Here is a 21,337-nt window from a genome sequence, read left to right as displayed (position 1 = left end):
ACATTCCTGCTGCGGACAGACAGGGCTTGGAGAAGCACCATCTGAGGGCCCGCAGCTGTGAACCCCGCTTGCTGAAGAGGAGAACAAGCCACAGACTGCACACTGTGGATGGTGTGCAGTGAGGACCAACCAGCTGGGAAGCTCTGAGCCCTCCACTGTGCACACTGAACTCCGTGGGAAGGAGTGCCTGTATTTGAGTTACATGCTTCTGTGAGCACACGACCTGTTTGGGCTACTAAGGCAACCCAGAGGCAAGGCGGAGACTCTGCCAGTTCCCAAATCATAATATCTTCATTGCCCAAATGAGGAAGAAACCTCAGAGATGAGCCGGGTCCAATATTTTCCTTTTACCAATAGGGAAATTGAGATGAAAAGGAAGATTTACTTAAGGCTGGCAAAGTTTGGGTACATTTGTTCCACCATCTCGTTGCATCAGGATGAGCTGGGAGTGCTTGTTAAAGTGCTGATTTTTAAAAGCTATGCCAGAATTACGAAATTAGATGCTCTGGATGAGGGCCCAAGAATCTGCATTTTAGCAAGTACTCCCAGGTGACTCCTAGACACTGCAAGTTTGAGGACCACTAGTCTAAGTTTCCAAAGCTGCTTCTGGATGAACTCTGCAGAAGGGCTCAGACTCTCTCCGATGCCAGAGACCTGTGGAGAACACAGATTCAGGAGTGTGAAGGAGGGAGCTGTGAGGCGTGAGGTATTGTTTCTAATTCTTCTACAATATGAGAGACCCCGTTGCATTTTTTCAGACTAGATGTAAAGGAATTGGGCAAATGATGCCTGCTTGCCTGTCAAGCACCATGACGTTTAAATGTATTTGTGTCTTGAAACACTGTTACTGTCTAAGGTCCAAATGATCATTTGACAGATGAAAAATCTCCTATACACTCCTTTCTTTCTTTTTTTAAGTTAATAGTTCCTCACTAGTCTCCAGCACTTCATGTATAACAGTTTAATAGCTTCCTTCTATGGCTTTCCTATCTCAAATAAACTTTAAGCTGGTGAAAATCACATGTGAACATCTCCAAATCTTAACTACAGATTTTAAAATGAGAATAATCAGTTCTTTTGGTTGCTTTTAAAATGACTTTTCAAAGAGTAAATAGCTCTTTACTAGTAGTTAAATTAACATTTACCTCCTCTTGTTACAAGTTGGCGTAGCGTCTTATATATTTCATCATGTAATGATTTCTTTTAGCATTTTAAGTCTATGCCTTTCAAATATCCCAGGACCCTAATATTACTAGAGATTATTTGCTAAAACTTTATTTTTCAATTATAAAAAGTCAGTAAATAGATAATCAGATTGCTTATAAAGATTATACAAAAGAATACAACAGATTTTATTTTTAAAAAATCAGCTTGCTGGTATTATATATGTTTCTATGGGACATTTGACTGGGATTCAGGACAAGGATCTCATACTGGCTCTGCTCCACATGTGCCGGGTGAGCTTGGACAAGGCACTAGTCTTCTCTGGGCCTCAGTTTCCCCTCCATGGAACAAGAGAGTCAGACAGGTGATTTTTAAAGATCTCTCCAGCTCTGAAAGTTTCGGGGCAAAATACCAAGGTTCTGAAATGTCCCATAGTGTGGGAGGGAACAAATACGTCATGATTTCGTTCCAGCTTGATCCGTTTCACATTTAGTACAGTCCAACCTGTGATAGGTCTTCGGCAGAACACAGATGACTCACTTCCTGTCCTCAGTGGGTCTTCTCTGAGGTGTGGAACAGATCCTCCCTCAGATATGGAGCCAGCCTAGGGGTCAATGCCTCCGGGCAAATTCTTCACGTTCTTTACTTGTGCTAAATGAAATATGGAAATCAGCAGACACACATACCCAAGGGCATTTAGGGATCAAGCAGTCTGGAAGCTTGATGTTCCTGAAAGGTGTGCCCATCAAGTTTTTATCAACACAACCACATTTTAAATGTAGAAAAGTAGTTGGCAACTGAAATGAAGATTAGGGTGAAACTTTTTGCAAGATGGTAAATGCCTTTTGCTAAGTAATTTGAAGGCTTCCTCCAGGGAACTATTTAGCACTTTCTCCAGGGAGTACCTCCTGACTACAGCTGGATGCTGGCACCTTCATTCATTTCCCTGCCCTCTGAGTACTCCTCCGCTATAAGAGTTGGACCCACATCAGTAAGTACAAAATTATACTTTCAAGTCACAGGCTCCTAAAATGTTAAAGCCAGAAGGGAACTTTGAAACGTCAAATCTCTTTACCTCACCTTTAATTTTAGCATTCATTCATTTGCTTATTTGTTCATTCATTTAACAGATATTTAGCTAATGCCTACTATTTATTAAGTATTGTGCTAGTCATAAAACACAGAGCAAAATCAAGGCACAAAAGGTTTCTACCCTCATGGAATTTACAATTTCTGTGTAGGTGTAAACCATAAAGAAGTAAGCAATGTATTTGATAATTAATAGGCCAATGGAATGGGGAGTTACTGGTCGGAATGGAGAGCTACTTTAGATAGGTAGACAGAGGAGGTTTCTGTGAGGAGGTGACATTTAAACAGGTATGGGAAGAATGAGAAGGAGCCAATTGTGGCAACTGCTTAGGGCAGAGAGAAGAAATAACTGCTCGAGACCCTATGATGGGGAAGAACTGGGAGAGTTTAGAAAGCTTGAGAGAGGTAAAAGAGGGGCTGGGGAGGGGCAGGTGCATGACAAAGATAGGAGGGCAGGAATCAGATCACACCACCTTAGGCCATGGTGAGGAATTAGAATTTTATGCTGAGTTCAGGGACCAATAATTTATATTTTTAAAAGACCCCTCTGGCTGCATTTTGGAAAAGTGTAAGGAAATGGACAAGGAAGCAGAAAAATGTTCTAGGTGAGAGTAAATGGGACTATTTTAGACTAGGGTTGTTGCAGTGGGATGCAGGGAAGTGCATGATAAATTCTGGAGGTGGACACACAGGATTTGTTTCTGGATTGGACAAGGGGGTCGAGAAATAGAGAGGAATCAAGGGCAATTCCTAACATTCAGCTCAAGAACTGGGTAGAAGGTTATCTATTAGGATGGCAAGATTTGGGGACTACAGTACAGCTTTCAAACAAAATCCAAGAAACCTGTTTTGGATTAATAAACTTCCTATAATTATTAGACATTTAAGTAGAGATGTCGGATAGAACACTGATTCTTCTTAAAGGCCCTCTGATTGTTGCAACTGTATTAGCTTTGTCTCCTGGTCTAGACCAAAATTCCCCTGAAGGCAGGCAGGGCTTATGTTTCATATTTCTTCTGTTTCCTTCATAGAGTTCAGGGTGAGAGAAAAGTAATAAAATTGTGATACTCCCATGTTCTGGAATTAGATAGGCCAGGTATGCTGAGTCTGCTGTACTGGCTTACAAGAGCTAACAGCTAAAATGTCAGAAATGTTGGAAGCCTACTGTTAAACCATCCTTGAATTTGGTCACGGTGGGAGTGCTTACAAATGGAATTTGGCAAACTTCATAAAGTAGGGCTTTTTTCTTTAGTAAGCCATGTTATCAGCATGTCATATTAAGGACCAGAGCCACCAACTCAAATGCCCTTAGGGGAAAGGAAGATGACATTTATTAAGGATTTAGCTAGGTCTCCAAACATTTCTCCCAGTGAAATATCAAAGCATGTTGGGCCCTAGCTAGGCTAAAATAAATACCTAAGTACATATTTTGCATTAAGTTTAGAAAGTTAAGTTTCTGAATCTTGTGGTGCATACATATACATATATGTGTTGTGTATAAGTATATATAAAATAACATACATATAACAAAACATTCAGTCCCCCCTACCTTCTCCAACAAAAATTTTTAAATTTGTATGATTGAAAAGCCACAATGGTCGTTTCCCCTGAATTCAGGTAGTCTGCCTCAAGATAAACCCAAACTTTCAGGTCTAAGAAGGGGAAAGTATATTTCTTCTAAAAGAGTAAAGCTGTAAGATATTTGTTGCCATTGTCAATATTCCAGGTTGGTGTTGCTAGATCTTATGCTTTTTTAAGAAAGGCTAGAAAGCTGAGTTTTAATGAGAAACTTCCCAGCTGTTAAATGTTAATTTAAATTTTTTAAAAAGCACCTTGGGCGAAAGAAAACACTGTACAGATTTCACTGGGCCCAAGGGTCACCAGTGTGCAACTCTATTTGTAGTTCCTGTGCACGGTCACCCATCTGGGGGACAGGAGAGGGCCCCCCAGAATATTCAGGGAAGTGACTTTCCTGCCATCCCTGGAGTGTGGAAGACATCAAATTCATTTGATTAAAAAAGATTTTTTTGGGTGACGTATGCTGTACTCCAGCATGGTGGAGCAACTACTGCAGGCTCCTCTAGAGCAAGGGCCATGACTGCATCTTGTCCTCCTAGCATGTAGTCCAGAAGGCAGCTTGGTGTGGAAGGAGCCTCAGAGATATCTCGTCTGGTCTCTTGAAAAAACTGATGCCCAGAGAGAACTCACTTGCTCTTGGCCTCAATAGGGAATTAATGCAGAGCTGTGACTGGAACCCAGATCTCTGATGGTAGGGCTGGAAGGGACCTGTGGTTTTCAGGAAATATTTGCTGAATTAATGAGTATATGAAAGAATGACAGAAGAAACAATGAATGTATGAACAAGTGAACACACTCTGAAATGACCACTTGGTTTTTGGAATACATTCTAAAGTAAGAATCGTGTGAATTGGGAGCCGGTTCTGGTTCTTCCACTAACTGCCGTGTTGCCTTAGACATGTCCCTTATCTTCCCAGGTCCTTGACTTTCTTTTTTTTTATTCTTATTTCAGCATATTGTGGGGGTACAAAAGTTTAGGTTACGTATATTGCCCTTTTCCCCCCACCCCCCTGAGTCAGAGCTTCAAACGTGTCCATCCCCTAGACGGTGCGCATCGCACTCATTATGTATGTATACACCCATCCCCTCCCTCACCCACATCTGCCCGACAGCCGATCAATGTTATTCCTAAATGTGTTCTTAGGTGACGATCAGTGAAACCAATTTGATGGTGAGTACATGTGACTTTCTTATCTACAAACACCTTGTCTCTGGTGATGTTTGAAAAGATCAACAAACTAATAGCAATAATCAAAATTATTGAGTGCTGAACGCCAGGCATCGGGCTACATGCTTTACAAGGGTTTTCTCAATAATGCATATAATAGTTCTATGAATGAGCACTGTTTTTATCACTTCAATGTCGTAGATGAAGAAACTGATGCACAATAATGCAACTAATTTGTTCAAGTTCATGCAATTTTTAAGTAAATAGTGGATGTGATTTGAACATAGGCATTTTACTCTGGAATTATAACAGCAATGAAAGTGCTGTGGGAAAATAAAAGAATGACACGGATGTATGATCAGAGCACATTTGGGAGACCCAGGGTTGTGGCGTTTATAAGGCTCTTGAAAAGAATGATGCTCTAAGTTAAGAGACTGTTTAAATTTCTCTGTGTTTCACACCATAGAGTCAAAAGCAGAATCAACTTGAGGATTGAATTCAGTGACCTCTGAGGGACCTTTTAGACTAATTCAGAGATCTGGCTTCTACTCCTGTAACTTCTTTGGATAACATTGAGCTGATCCTCTCAGTCTGTCCACATACAGTGGACTCAAACACATGAGACGTTATTTCAGCTCAGATATTCAAAGGTCCTCTGGAAGATTTAATAACAAGCTAATATGTGTCAGGACCCCCTTTGGTTACAAATGACAGGAGCCTACCTCAAGCTCACTTAAACCAAAGACATGATTTAGTAGCTCAGTAACAGAAATTCTGAGAGTAGTCTTGTTTTAAGCTTGGCTATATTCAGGGGCTCAAATAACATCCTCAAGTTTTCTTCTCTCCAGCTCTCTCCATGTATCAGCAGGATAGTTGCCTACAAGATTCACATTCTACCAACTAAGTAAACCTAATGGGGAAAAATAATTATCTTCTCTGAAAGCAGAAAAGTCCTGATGAGGATTTGGATTGCTCCAACTTGGTCATATATTCATCCCTGAGCCCTTCATCGTGGCCAAGGATATGTGGTACAGTGATGGGTCCAGAATGTCCATTGCCTGTGGCCATGTGGGAACGGTCTGTCTTATACAAAATGCATGGGGTGGGGTTTCCACAGATTAGCAGCTTTCTGTATGGGGAGAAAGCGGGGAGAGTCCAGTCCCGGGCAAGTAGAAAGAGCGGAATTAGATTCTAACCAACTTCACCTTCCACTTAAATAATGAATATCATGAGTCTGAGCCTTCAGCTAAGAATCACAAGCCGGGTTGTTGGTCCTCAGTATTCGAAACAGGACATTGCTATATACCTGTTTGTCTTTTGGAAAGTTTTCCCCTACCTTCAGAGACATCTGGATTCAAACAGTGACATCACTGAATGTTATGGAGTCATTATTTTGCCTTGTAGTTACAGTTTCTTAGAGAAATATTTACAGTGGTAATCTCTGCATGGGTAATAAATTAGAAAATAACTGATCAGGCTTTGCACAATGTTTGCCAGTGCTGTCTTAATTTATGAGGAGCCAGCCAATTAGGCAACTTGGTTAATGCCTCTGATTTAACTCAACACCCCTGGTTTGTACTGGAGAGCCTGACTAGCCCCTGTACCTCTTTTAGCTGGCACAGGTAGTTGCTTGTGCTAATTAGCAGGAAAAAAGCAGAGAGCAAAGGGGCATGAAACATCCACCAGCGAGACGTTAATGATGAAACCTCTCCTGGGCTGTGACTCCTGTGAGATTAATGGACAGAAAAGAACTTGATCAGCCCTACACTCAAAAGCATCTGCGCTTATAGTTTGGATACTCATAGACTGTTAGAGCTGGAAGCATTTTTAGACATTACCTAATCCAACTCTTTTATATTACAGATGAAGAAAATAAGTCCAGACAGGGAAAATAACTTATTCAGGTTTGTACTGCAAAAAAGTAGTTGAACCAGAACTCAAACCCAAGGCTTCTTACTTTCCAAGTGCTCATTCCTGCATGGAAAGCTCCCTTTGGTTTTGCCCTCAGGATTTCAGTAAACATTTTGAAGTACGGGAGCTTTGCCCATTAGAAAACTTCATTAATTTAATCTTCTCTGGAAGTGCAGGGAAGAGAAATGATAAGTGGCTGTTGCAATGCCTTAAGACTTAAATATCCTCAACTCTCATTTCTCCAAGCTAAAGGAAGGAAGGAAGGAATAGCCCGGGGTTCTACAACATTAGAAAATCAAATGATAATTTATGAGTTTTTTTTAAGAGAGTGAGGGTATATAAATTATGTTTACTTTTCTAAGTATATTTATGTTCAGTTAATATTAAAAGAGTGCTCAAGGAGGAGTTGGGGGATCTAAATTCTACTTAGATCTGGGTCTTGCTGCATAATCTTGGACAAGACATTCTCCCTGGGCCTTGGTTTTCTCACTTGTAAATTTACTTGATTCTTAGGGTGTTGGTCAGCCTTAAGTTTAGAGTGTCAACCTGGATAACAGAGAGAAGCTCTATAAAAGAAAATGATATTTATTTGGGAATAGGGCATTGTAATGGGAATATGCTTGCCGTAGTAAGCTATGTATGTATTCAGAGCAGTAAAGGAAGACAAAGGATTTTAAAGAAAAGCGAGGAGGGTTACATAATTGTTTTGAGATAATTATTATTGGCTATGAGGATTAATAACAAGAGTGGTGCCAGCTGGAGGTTGGACAGGCCGTTGCTCATCAGATGTCCTCTCAGAAGTATCTTTTTCTGCAAGGTTGCAAAGACCTTTGTGCAAGGTTGTGGTTTTTGTAGAGTCTTTTGTGATAGTTCTTGCTCTCAGGCATTCCTGCATGAGAATCCTCCCTTCATGGCCTTCCCTGGCTCTATTCTTCAGGGTTTTTAACATAAGCGACTCCATTTTAATTCTGACAACTTTCACGTAGGGGTCTAAAAAAATATCTATACTTTGAGTATTATTGTCATGGAAGGAGAAGGACCTTTCTGGATTAAAGGTGACTTGCATAAAGCCAGCCTGCTTTTGTGAATTAAGTGCCTCCCTTATTAACTTGGCCCAGTGGAACAAACACAGTCCTAAGTGGTAGGACATGGCGTTATTTCCCTTTGCTCCATGCCCTTGGGCAAGTCCTTGACTTTATCTAGGACTTTTTTTTTTTTAACCTTTAAAATGAGATTAACACCTGCCCATGTTTGTCTCACAGGGCTGTTGCAGAAGACAAAAGAGTAGAAATGCTCTATAATATGCAGACTCTTTTATATATGTAACTTAATTGAGTGTGTCCTTAGTGACTAAGAGCAATGTAAAAACAACCTATAGAATCACTCAAAAGTTCAGTGTGGCCAAAAAGGCACTGAGGGAACTAAAATTTCTTTCCCTCAAGGTCATTTTGCTTTCCCAGTAATAATCTAGGTTGAAACAGGGCTTAATAACATGTTTATATGTCCTGGTTTCCCTGGGACAGTCCTGTTTGCAGTGACCATCTTGGTGAATAATTAATATGTATTTTCACTCTTAAAAGTGTCTTTGGCTGGATGTGGTGCTGCACACTTGTAGTTCCATCTTCTCCAGAGGCTGAGGCAATAGGATTGCTTGAGTCCAGGAGTTCTGCATGGTAGTGGGCTATGCGGCTCGGGTGTCTGCACTAAGTTTAGCATCAACATGGTGACCTCCCACGAGCCAGGCACCAGCAGGTTGCCTAAGGAGGGTTGAACTGGCCCAAGTTGGAAATGGAGCAGGTCAGAACTCAGTAGTGGGATAGCACCTGTGAATAGCCACTGCACTCCAGCCTGGGTTACATAGCGAGACCTTATCTCAAAAAAAAAAAAGTGTCTCTGTTTTGGCAGTAAATTACATTGCTACCCCTGAACTTAAATATCATTCTGTTCAATTTCCCCATTTATTTCACATATTGGGAAATGGAGGCTCAGTGAAGAGAACCAACTTCCCAAATTCACTCAGCCCAGAGCCTGGCACTGGCAAACCGGTCTCTGTACCTGGGAGGGAAGGGGAGGAGAGTAGCGTGAGAGAATGGCTCCCTTTGTCTGCTCCCTGGCTCCTTGCAGCAACCCCACCTTGATTTCCTGGAAAGTGATCAGCAATGGCGGCTGCCAGTGGCCATGAGGGGGCTGGGGATGGAGCAAACATTACAGGGCCTGGAAAAGGAAGCTTCTTCTCTTCTGCACTGAGAACAGGCCCAAAGGGAGAAAAGCTGCCTAGTCATAATTAGCCCTTATTTAGGTACATAGTGTTTTTTTGTTTTTGTTCATAAAGCACCTTCACATTCATGATCTCAGTTGATCTAATTCTTACTGTCTTTGGAAATGGTCATGAAGGAATCATCGTTCCCATTTAATAGTTAACCAAACTGAGGCCTACAAAACTGATTGACTTGTTTTAAGTTTTGCAGTAACTATCGGAGTTGAGACTAGAGCTTAGTCTTCTATCTCCTTCCCCAGTATGCCTTTTGCTTCTTGCCCTTAGGCATCTAAGGCAGAAATCTCATTATAATAAGGTCTTTTTGGTATTCAAGTAACTAAAGCCTCTTGGATGGAGCCCAAGGCAGAACCACTTTATATCCTGAATTTGGCTCTGTGGCAAATAGTATTCATGACCAACTGTGGGCTTCATTCTACAAATATCATCTCTGAAAAACTGAGTATGTGGATAGAGAACAAGGTATTTCATCCTGGGACAAGAGTTTTTTTCTTTAAAATTGTTGCTGGGACCCTGGAGAAGAGAGGGACAGTCTTACTACAGTACTTAACTGTGCTGTGCTTGCAAGTCATTGGCCTGATAATTTGCAGAATCCCCATTTCAGAAATATTTGTTTTGGCAGAGACTGCAATTCTTTATTTGGAACTTGAGGCATCCCAGACCCGTAAGAATTGAGCTTGACAAGATATGCAGTTACATCCATCATCGCTCTCCCCTAAGCAGGGCGGCCATACTGGGGCAAGGGCTTTGGTGGCGAGAGTCAGGGACCCCAGGTACGGTCCTGGGTTTGTGGCTGACTCATGTGATGTTAGGAAAGCCACTTTTCTTTTATAGGACTCAGTTTTTTTGAACTGTCAAATGTTGAGATTGGACCAATCGGTGTGCTTCAAACCTTGAAAGCCTGCAGTTTTTTTCTTTTCCTGAGAATGCTATAGGAACCTAGTGCGTATAAATGGTAAAAGCAGAGGGCCGGGGACTGGGGAGCCCCTCCATTTTATCACTGTGTGGCCATTTGGCATCTGCGGACCCTTCAGTGTGGAAATGACTGAATAAATTCCTTTTAGCCCCCAACACTGGGATTCTAAGGATGAGTAACAGCTTTGTGATAGACGTTAGTCTCCTGAGGGGTTGCAGTGAGCCCAGAATTCAGGATATAGCAGTGGACAGACAGGGAAAGGATTTGTGGTGGCATAACAAAGGGTAGAATTGGGGGTGGAGGGCAGCATGATGCAGTAGTACCCTTCACAGGTGCACAGCACTTTCGAAGTATTTGCACAACAGTCTCTTTTGAACTTAACACTGTATATTCAGGCATTTACACAGTGATCTTTCATGAAGCACTGATTATGTGCCTGGCACTTTGGTAGAGCTCAGGGACATAAAGAGAAAGAGAAGACCATGTGAGCCTCAAGGATCTCACCTGACGGAGGAAATAAGCAGCTAAACAAATCACTGCGATTGCAAAATAGAAAAGCTGTAAGAGAGGTACATAGAAATGATGAAGAGAGAAGAGAAAGAAGTGATTTATTTTTCCTGAGGAGGGGAGGAAGGCATGCCTAGGCTGGGGCCTCACAGGATGAGTTTCCTAGGTAGATTAACAGGGGCCATGCCAGCTGGAGAAAACCACACACCTGAAGCAGCAGAGGCCTGGATGGACACGGAGCCTTTCGAAGAGCTTGGGGGAATCCGTCCTGGGGGATGCGGAACACAGGGTAAACTGCGAAGCCAGGCTGCAGCCTAACCGGGAAGGGCATTGAATGCAATGCAAAGAATTTGGACCCCATAGCAATTAGATCTCTGTTTTTCAAATGAAGAAAGGACCTTCATGGAAGGCACACTCGCTAGTAAGGCAACCTCAGGGCCGGCCCAAAAATCTGCCTCCAGTGCTCTTTTTGCTACCCTGTGCTGCCTCCAGCAGGCCTGAGCCGTGGCCGGCCCTGCGTGGGAGAGGCCTCTGGGCTGTTTATCCTGCTCCAGTGGGGCTGGCTCTGGCAGGGAGTGGAAGTGGGTGGATGGGGGGGGGCTGTGGAGGAGGGGAGGGGCCTGACAACAAGGGCTACATTCAAGGCCTGCACTGGAGCCGGCGAGGAGAATGGAAAGCTACAGTCTGTTGGAGCCATCCAGCCTTGGCAAGGCGGCCGGGGCCTTATAAGGAAATGTTGTTCTCTCCCAGCCAGTGGGGCTGGGATGGAGCCCTGTGCCCACAGCACAGAGCTGCCCTTGTGGCAGTAGGCTGGGGTGCCGCTGCCCCTCCGCTGTGCGCAGGAGCTCTCAATGGGTCACTTCTGCAGGCTCAGCATTCCCTCTCAGCCCCACTGTGCGCGGGCCCCACTCCCTCCAGGCCCTCCCACTCCCCGTCGCCCTGGGCTGATTGGAGGAAACGGGGAAAAAACAAAACAAAACAAAGACTTGGCAAAGTCTCAGGCTTCGTTGCTGTTTGAGGCCGAATTATCCAGAAAACAGGTTCAGGTCAAATTCTCTCTCTTTCTTGCAGAATGTATGAGTAAGGGGATCACTGTTTGGCCTCTTTCCCTACCCTGTGCCCTCATATCTTCTTTTCTCCTTGTGACCACAGAGCTCCCAGCCCTGGGCACTGTCCAGTGCAGAAAAGCAGGGAGCTGAGATGAGTGGGAGGGAGAAGCCTGGTGTGGGTGCCTTTTCCACCTCCCGTGGGGAGAGCAGGAGCCACTGGAACACTCGTAGGAGAAGGATGACTCTCCTCAGACACCTTTGATGTGCCAGGCAGGCCAGAGGGCCTGGGAGCCTGAGATGGGTGCAGAGGAAAAACACAGTCTGCCCAGAAAGCGACAGAGAGTGCTCCTTGGGAAAGGATAGTAAGCATTAGTCAGCTCCTGGAGGAAGGGCCTTTCTACAGCATATGATGAGGGGTGATTTAAAACATTGATCCCTAAGGAATCTCCCTGAACTTGAGATTGGAGGTAGGAGCAAAAAAGGTGCCTAGTGTGGCCTTTTGGTTTGACTATTCATAGACAAAGATGCCCGAAGCCCTGGAGCTACAAGCAAACAGGTCAGCCGGCGGACCTCTCCACCCAGAACTGAGATCACCTTTCCAGCAAGCTTGGTGGACCTTCCGCCAGCTGGTGCTTCTCCAGTGACCATGAACTCGGTCCCTCAAGTCAGTCCATCCCACATCTACAGGTCACTCCAATGTGTCAACCATTGTGGAGCACCCAAGGGTACAAAGAGAAGCAAGTTACAAAAACCAGGAGGAAATATCTGTTTCCACGGAGTTTACCATCCAGAGCAGACACACAATGATCTAAATGCCCCCAAGAATGACAAAGAGAAAATGCTCTCAGAAGTGAGAGTAGGGATAAATTCCTCTTGACTATGTGTCCAAAGGAGTAAATTAGTAAAGGTCTAGTAGGAGAAAAGCTAAGAATTCAAAAAGTGACATTTTGAGAGATTAGTGAGTGGGGACTGGCACGAGCAAGATGTGGTGGTAGGAGATCCCGGGCTCCCTGGGCACCTGGAGGGAGATGGGCACAGCCAGGTGTGTGAGACTGGGAGTGGAGGGGGCTGTGGTTGCAAAACAAGCATCACATTTTGTGGGCACCAAATGCCAGAGGGAAGAGGAGATGCAAGCTATTGACAGACAAAAGCCACTGAAAGATTTTGAGCTTGAAAGAGGTGTGCCTTGTGCAGAGATTTAGGAATTGTGATCTGGTAGCAGATGCAGGAGGGAGAGGCATCCTTTTTCCCATCTCCTTGAAGTCAGAAAAATGCTACTTCCTGAAGCAGAGCTCTGGGTGGGTCGTGGCCCCCTTCCCAGGCATGGAGGCCTAGCTCTCCAGAAAGCCACCTAGATCCCAAGAGTCAAGCACTGCTCGGTCTTAGAGCACTGCTGCTCTTTGAACAACCATCGACTCTTCCCCAGAAGAGGATTAGGACTGGCCACTTTAGTCCACTTCTCTTTTTGCTTTGAGGCTTAGCCATACTATTTAGATGTGGTTAAAGAAGCTAATCTTCAGTTGTTTTTGGTGGGAGGTTATCAAAAGGCACCCAGGGTTGAAAGGCAATGACACTTTGATGCCATCTCATCTCAGAGATCCTGTCCTTTGTAAGGCGTCCACCACTCACACGCCTGCACTTGTCTATCTCGAGCTGATGACACAGCAGTAGCCTCCCCTCCACTCCCGTCTATGGCTTCTGTCCCTTCTTTTTGGACTCCTATCCCTACCAAGGCACCACCATGCCCAGGGGGCATGGGGCCTTTGCAGAGTGCTTTGGACCCCTCTTGGAAGGAGAGCAGGGATAACTTTGTGCCCTGGAGGAAGACCCAAGGTGCTCTGGAGCATAACAATGAAGTCCTCTCAGTGTTCTGGACCTGGGTTCTGGGCATCAGGCTGTCCCACTGCCCAGCAAGGCCAGCTCGGCAGAGGATTGTGAAGGACTGGAGCTTGTTCCTCATACCTGGCCCCTGCCTCATGGCCATAGAGGCTGAACATGAAGAGGTGATGTGGTGAATCTTGGTAGCAAACCTTGCTTCCCACCAAACTTTTCTTCCTTCACAATGCAAACGCTGACCCACGGGGCCATAGATTCTGGTCATGGAGGAACTGGCCACTTCCCTGTCCCTCCAAGAGGTTATGGTGAGGGTTCCTCTTGAATTTGTATCGGGTGACAGTAAGTTTATTTCTTCCCTTTTAAGGGAATACACAGCATTTTATGATGAGATATTATCTTTAAAGAGTGAATTTCAAATAACCCGCTTACCTAATGGCTGGCCACCTATTATGTGAAGCAAAAGTCTTCTCAGTAGCCCTTGGTTTTTACTGCCATCACCTAAACTGTCTGCTGGCCAGCCTCAGTCTCCAACTCAGGGAAATGGCATTGGCAAAGCTCTTCAGTTTTTCATTTTATTTAATTTTACCAAACTATTCATTATTCACCCATTTATTTGATTTGGTAATGAGTAGTTTAAAAAGTCAAAAGGTATAAAGGGAAAACAATAAAAGTCTTCCTCTCACTCTTCCCCAACTGTCCTGATGTTCTCCCCCAAAGCAGGCCATGTTGCTATTTTCTTTTGTATCCTTCTCCTTTGTGATGTTTTTACTGAATTTATTACAAAGGGCTTTCCTCATCCAGTAGAAGTAGCACATTCAGAAAGAAGCAAGCCTGTTCAAACAGAGTTCTCTAAGGGAAGTTGCTGTCCTGGGTTTTCCTGCTCAGGGTGCTGAACCCTGATTCTAGATGCTGGATAGACCTCACCTGGTCCAGGTATCTACAGAGCGATCCCTGGCAGTCTTTAGCCTGGCCGTTGATGAAGATTAGCTGAGGATGCCTGAGTTCACTCTCTGGAATGATATGGAAATACCAGCCCCTGAATAATCTCATATAAAATGAATCAAACAGAGACTGTACCATGAGTTCTGGGGCCAATTAGGAAGGATGAGGGGGTGGGTGGGGATATCTGGCATCCAAGTGGCTAGAGGAAGTCCTGGAGATGGTAGCATCCTCCTCTCTGGGCCACATTCCTCTGCTTCCTCATGGCCTCATCTGGATTTGACACCCATCAGTTTTTCTAGACCCTGACATACTGATCACAGGGAGTTTTTAGTCTGTGCTTCTTTACGCTGGGACAGGCAGCTCCATGGATGCTGTGGCTGCTCACCGATCATGCTGGAGCACGGTTTCCCACGCTGACGATGCTGGAGTACTCCATACTCCCTTGCCCCGTGATCATGTTGGAGGTGCATTTTCTCAGTCAGAATCAAGATTCACAAGTCCTGGAAGCTCTGGTCCCCACATGTTGTCTTCCTGGAAGGTCTTAAAACCTCTTAGGTGGGAAGAGTCTCCTCCTGATTAGAGTCCAAACCGAAAATGGGTCCTCCATTTACAAGCACCAGGACACTTCCAGCACAGTATCATTAGACATCTCCCAAGCAAAAGCAGCCTGGAACTTTATTGTTTAGCCACCTCTTGTCCAATATCATGTGGGTTTCACTTACAGAAGATCCTACATGGTAAGTGAGGTAGGGACAAGTCAGCTCAAACAGAACTATAAATATCTTGATAGTGACAGATGAATGAAATCTAACTGGGTGTGGAAAACAGATGCATATAAACAGCTGGAAGGATACAGGTTTGGACCTACTGAAATAGTAAGGATGATGTAGAAGACAATATTAAAGCAAAAGCCACCTGTGGATATTTTATCTTTTGCAATATTTTTTATTTTCCTACTGTCCCATCTTCTTGCCCATATAGAATGCACATTTTTACATAGCTGCAATCATGTTACGAATACTATTTAGGGTTCTATGTTTTCACTTAATATTATACACATTTGCCATATTGCTCCAATCTTTATTTTATGGCTGCAGAAATGCCATTGTGGTGATTCACAGTAAGTTTTTTGCCTTTTACCTATTGCTGGAATTTTATGTCTCCAGCTGCTTAGCATTATGAATAATTTTGTAAAGAACATCTTAGGATATTTAGCTTTGTGCTTTTGTTGATTTCTTTAGGGCCAAATTCAAGCAGGGAACTGACTTGGCCGAAGTGTATGGACCCCTTTGTGAGGGGCAGCACTTCCTCTGGTACAAAGCTGTGTCTGGCAGGGCTCTAAGCCTCATACTGGTCTCGTTGGCGTGGTGCTCTAAGCCAGTAACTAGCATATCACCTGGCAACTGAGCAGAAGAGCAGAGGTTTACTAGGTCCTGGGGGAGGCTGTTGCTGCACAAGTTCTTGGCTGGTGACAGTAGAATGTATGCGCGGGCCATTCCAGGGGCCAGCCTCGTTTACAGAGGTTATTTATTTGCGGCTGCCATATAAGGGCCTCTGAACCCACAACTGCTTGGGAGAAAAAGCAAATCAGCCCCTAGATTCCAGTTCTTGTACTTTGGCTGTACGAGTGAGGGCCGCATGGCGTTGAAAGGTACAAGTCATTGTGTTAGTGCAGAGACACCATGGCCCTCATCACTGGCAGATGTCTAATTATGTGCAACACAAATGTCAGCTGAGGCCCCTGGAGAGCTGATTAAACTTGACCCAAGCCCTAAGCCAAGCCTTGTGAGAGCCTTAAATCCACAGCACAATTGCCCTGAGTGTCCATAGTGTATGTCGTCGACTTGCTCAGGCTTCACGGCCTCTTGTCCGAGTGTGCTGTCTGGTTCTGCCCTGCATCCATCCCACGAACACAGCCTAGTCCCTTACCCAGTCTTCACAAAAGTCCACTTGCACCCGGACCTTTGTGAGTCTCATAACTTTACTGAAAACTGGGGGCCACAAGGCAGTGTCCCCCCATAGACTGCGTGGCCCTTTGCTACCTTTCTGCCCCTGTCATCTTTCTCAACCTCATTCCCCTGAGCAACAGCAACTGGTTTCCCTTGGCCTTCTCAGAATAGTTCCCCCATATTGAGGCCCCTGCTGCCCCCATCCAGGCATTTCACCCCAAGTAGCTTCGTATTGTTCCCTAAAAGAAATTCTGGTAGAAAATCTTTCTTCATGTTGCCATCTGCTATCAATAACCATGTCCTTACAGGTAAGTGGCTAGTGGAGAGTTTTTGGTTTTAAGTGGGATAAAACTCATATAATGAGGAGTTGTTTACAGGGTTTTGCAGGTAGTATCTCATTCAGACCTCTTAGTAGCCCTGACTGATGGTCGGGTGGACAGGTGCAACAGTCTGAATGTTTGCATCCCCCACAAAATTTATGTGAAGGTATAAAGAGGTGGGGTCTCTGGGAGGTTATGAGGATGGAGCCCCCATGGATAAGATTAATGATCTCATAAAAGAGGCCCCACAGAGCTCTCTTACCCTCTTTCCACCACATGAGGATACAAGGAGAAGTTGGTAGTCTGCAACTTGGAAGATGGCCCTCACCAGAACCCGACTGTACTGGCACCTTGGTCTTGGACTTCTAGCTTCCGTTGTATCTGAGAGGAATAAATGTACGTTGTTAATAGACCACCCAGCCCGTGGTAGTTTGTTAGAGCAGCCTGAATGGATTAAGACATCAGACATTATTATCCTGGCTTAGAGGTGAGGAACTGTGGCCCAGAGAAGGGGAAGAACCTACCTCAGGCCACTCAGCTGAGTACTGATGAGCGAGAACCAGAACCCAGACTCTACTGGGTTCAGTGCATGATCCTTCTCCACGTCGTGCTACCAGGTTTGCTCTGGGAGCCTCAGCAAGCTTTACCCGTGGCAGGTGTTCAATCAGTGCCCACCCAGTAGACATTACTGAGCCTCAGTCTGCGCCTGCCTTCAAGAGTGCGGAGGGAGGAAAGCTTGAATAAGCGGCAGGACTTCTTATTGCCCCAGCATCCGACTCTTTGTTAAAACCAGGTGTGACAGACAAGATGTGGCGTAGACACACAACGGAATGTTAATCAGCCATCAGAAGGAATGAAACACTGATACATGACAGCATGATGGACCTTGAAATCACGCGAAGCAAAAGCAGCCAGACACGAAAGGCCACAGACTCCATTTGTGATTCCGTTTGTGCGAAATGCTTAGAAAAGGCCAATCCACACAGACAGAAAGCAGGCGGGTGGGTGCTGGTCTCAGGAGAGGGGAAACGGGGAGTGACTGCCTCATGGGTACAGGGGTTCCTCTTGGGGTGATGAAATGGAACCAGATAGAGGGTGCTGGTTGTGCTACATGTGAATGGACTAAATGTCAGTAGACTGTATACCATAAAAGGTTGCTTTTATGTTATGTGGATTTTACTTCAGTTGAAAAGGAAAGGAAAAACAAATAAACAGGTGTGGCCTCACTCCCCCTGCCTTCTGCCCTGTGCTTCCTTGTGTGGTTCCAGGTCACGGAGCTGCCTCACTGGACAGGGAGTGAACATATGCAGACCCGGTTCTCAATTCTGTCACTTGCTAGCTGTGTGGCCTTGAGTTGTTCATGCCTCTCTCTGGACCTCCGCTTTCCAACCTGCAAGATGAGGAGATGGCTCCGATTTTATCCGAGTCCCTTCTCGGCAGGCCTTCGGGGATCTTGGGGGTGGAAAGGGAAATGAAATCGGATGAGGAGAGGAAGGCACTCTGTGTGTTTCTTTTGAACGTTTCTCTTCTTAGCAAGTAGACTGCCGTGACTTTTAATTTCCTGTCCCCAGGCACCAGGGAAACAGTCACACAGATAACAGCTTGGGCTCCTGGCCTGGCTGGCACCGCTGGGGCTCCCACCATGCATCATTGAGCCAGGTAAGCCCCTTGGTAATCCTGTTAAGCCGCTGGGGCAGTGAGTCATTTCAGTACCACCCAAACACCTTCCTGTGGCGTCCCAGCAAGGAGAGCACCTCCATCCAGATCATTATGCCTTGATCCGCAGCAACATTTTAAACATAAATTGGAGCTTTTAATTGGGCTGTGACTTGGAAATTCATCATGCCTAAATCAATGTTCAGAAGAGCACAAAGTAGGCTCATTCATTCACTTACTACACATTTTCTGTGCCCCTGTTACATCCCAGGCACTGTACTAAGTTTCAGGAAGACATAGGTATACCATAGCCACTGTTGTCAAGGAATTCACTGTCCACTGGGAGGGACAGACTCATAAACAGAAGTAAAATGTAGCATTACAAGGACAGTGAAATAAAGGTGTAAAGTAGGAAAACAGGCAATCCAGTGGAGAGAGAAAGGGTAGGCTGGAGGGTCAAGAAATGTCTTCACTAGCATGCTGGGTTTTTAAGGTTAAATGGGGGGCTTCTACATTCCAAGGGTACTCCAAATAGGTGATGGTTTGAGTGGTCTGCTCCAGTGGGGAGCAGCCTTTTATCACTGTCAATGTTTGCAATTGTAGCGCAAGGTGACAATAAAAAGAAGGCTAAATTTTAGTCTGTTTTATTATTGATTTAAAATTTCTACAAACAGCGCATCTCCTTATTACCTATACTGGGCCAGATTACTCCTCTCACTGCTATCAAGTACAAAAGGCACGGCAGGGCATTCAAAGCCGAGGGAGCAGCCTCTGTTAAAAGCACCAAATTATCAAACTTCGGAGTATATTAACGGAATGGCAAGGAGTTTGGTATAATGGGGCATGGAGTATTTGGAAAAGGAGAGCTGGAAAAGAACTGAAAATGAAGCTGGGCCAATTCTTTGAGGGCCTAACATACTGTGCTGTATTTGGGTTTTATTCTAGAAGGCACTGGGGAGCCACTGAGGGTTGTAAGCAGGAGCACCTTGTCATCAACTCTGTTGTTGATGTTGCACAGCTGAGGATGGATCAGATGGGTAGAGCATGAAGGAAGGAGGCCGGAGGCCTTTGCAGCCATCTGGAGGGAGAGGATGAGGGTTATGCCACAGTTAGAGGATGGAAAGGAGAGGATGAGCTCAAGGGATATGCAGAAGGTAAACTCCAAAGGCTTAGAGTTTGATTGAGGTGCGGGTGAGAGAAGGAAGGTCTAAATACTAATTCCTATTTCTCCCTGCAAGTATCCTGCAAATGTCAGAATTGGAAGGGATGTTTGGGGCCACCCGCTCAACTATCTCTGTGGCCCAGAGAAGTGCAAGGTACTTACTGCCCAAGCCCAGGAGTTGCTGGCAGAGTCAGGATGGGATCCCAGTTTCCCAAGTCCCCAGCTGGGGCTCTCTCTTCTGGGGTGGCTGCTCTCCATTTCTCATGACCCTTCTCTCTTTCCTGCCTCTCCTGGCCAAGCACTGACTAGATAGAGTAGGTTTGAGTTCTAATCCTTACACTGCCCCTAAACCGGAATGACTTTGAGGAAGATCTTCCCGTCTTTGATCTTCTGTCTTCTCATTCCCAAATGAAATTCTTGCAAAAGGTAGGGCTTCTCCATTTTTTTTTTCTCTTGCCTTCTAGTTGTGCTACTGTATTTTGCCACCGTCCTCACCGTTTCTTCTTGCCTTACTCTAGGCCCACTTCACTCATTTCTGCCTGCACCTGAAGGCAAGTGCACCTCTGAGCCCTGGCCTAGATCCCCCTGGGGGCCCTGTCGCCATGTGCAAGTCTCTCCTGCTTGTTTTCGGAAAGTCAGGCTGTCCGTGGCAGACGAGATCATCTTTCAGAGCTGCGCGTCCCTGTGCTGGGCTGCCACCTGTCTCTGACTCAGAAAGCCTGCTTCTTTCTCTTCAGGTCTCTGTCTGGATTCTCTGCATTGGTGAGCAAAGAACTTAATGCTGGAGACTGTATCTGCTGGGTGGAGCTGTGCTCTGTGCTCTTCAGGAGGAAATGACTTCAGGACCTGTGACCTGTGAAGCCGAGGTTCTTAGTGTGACTGAGCTCACTTTGCCTATGCTCTTGGGGCATCCCAGGCTATAGGGGCAGGTGCCTTAGGGGAAGATCTCAAAGACAGAAAGCTGTTAAGGCGGGCTTTCTCATCAAACCCTCTCTGACCCCTTCCTGCCCCACCCTTCCCAAGTGGCAGGAGATGAAAGAGACTCAGAACTGGGGAGGCAGGTGTGGGGCTTCTCAGAGGCTGTGGTGCCACCCTTCTGGCCAATGCAGAGTCCTTTCTGTGGCTTTCGTCTGTCTAGTCTTGCAGCCTTCATTTGAACACTTCATGTATGCCTGTGCAGGGGAGCAGTCCTGTCCTGTTTCAAAACTGTCTTCCACATAGCCATGAATACTGTCTTTTTGTAACTCCCAGGGATTGGCCCTCCCAGAACATACCAAATGTCTTTTGAGTATATGAAAAAAGACCATATATCTAACTCCCTTCCAACTACTTTTCTGCCAGTTAAACTCAACCAATTTATATGTGGCATAGTTGCCACATGCTTAGGATATGTTGTCTCCAAAAGGGCAACACTTCCAGATATGGGTGGACTAACGTCTGTAGCAAACACACCACAAATGCCAGTGACCTAACGCAAAGAGGTTTATTTCTCCCGTATGTGACAATCCTTAGTCAGTGGGTGGCAGTTTTCTTCCACACAGTGATTCAGGGTCCCGGGTTCCTGCTTCCCTGGATCTCTGCTGTCCTCCAGGCAGGGCAGGGGAGCCCTGCTGATCCTGCTGCCCAATGGGGGGACAGAGGTGGAGAAGGCACAGAGAGCCCCATCTGGAAGTGACACTTACCCCTCCACTCTCTTTCCATAGGTGAGACAAGTCCTATGGTCGCACTTCACAGGAACATGGGTTGGGAAGTACCGTCCCTGGCTGGTCTGCTGCCCTTGGAGACCACTCTGCACAGTGGGAGTGGGGACATTTG

At 45.3% G+C, this 21,337-nt stretch overlaps 1 long non-coding RNA gene across 3 annotated transcripts; it reads right to left on the bottom strand.

The window, feature by feature from the left end:
* Positions 1-523: 523 nt before the first annotated feature.
* LOC123630379 lies at positions 524-19,780 on the bottom strand. Of its 3 annotated transcripts, none has more exons than XR_006732662.1 (3): positions 19,685-19,780; positions 16,967-17,085; positions 524-654 (listed from the first exon to the last, which is right to left on the bottom strand). It is a non-coding gene; the product is annotated as an uncharacterized LOC123630379 (long non-coding RNA). The 3 variants fall into 3 exon arrangements; XR_006732661.1 differs by lacking the exon at positions 524-654 and adding an exon at positions 1,308-1,815; XR_006732663.1 differs by lacking the exon at positions 524-654 and adding an exon at positions 14,107-15,165.
* Between the last annotated feature and the right edge of the window lie 1,557 nt (positions 19,781-21,337).

This window comes from Lemur catta, chromosome 1 (assembly GCF_020740605.2).
Source record: "Lemur catta isolate mLemCat1 chromosome 1, mLemCat1.pri, whole genome shotgun sequence".
Taxonomy (NCBI): domain Eukaryota; kingdom Metazoa; phylum Chordata; class Mammalia; order Primates; family Lemuridae; genus Lemur; species Lemur catta.
This window is presented reverse-complemented; position numbering and strand designations above follow the sequence as displayed.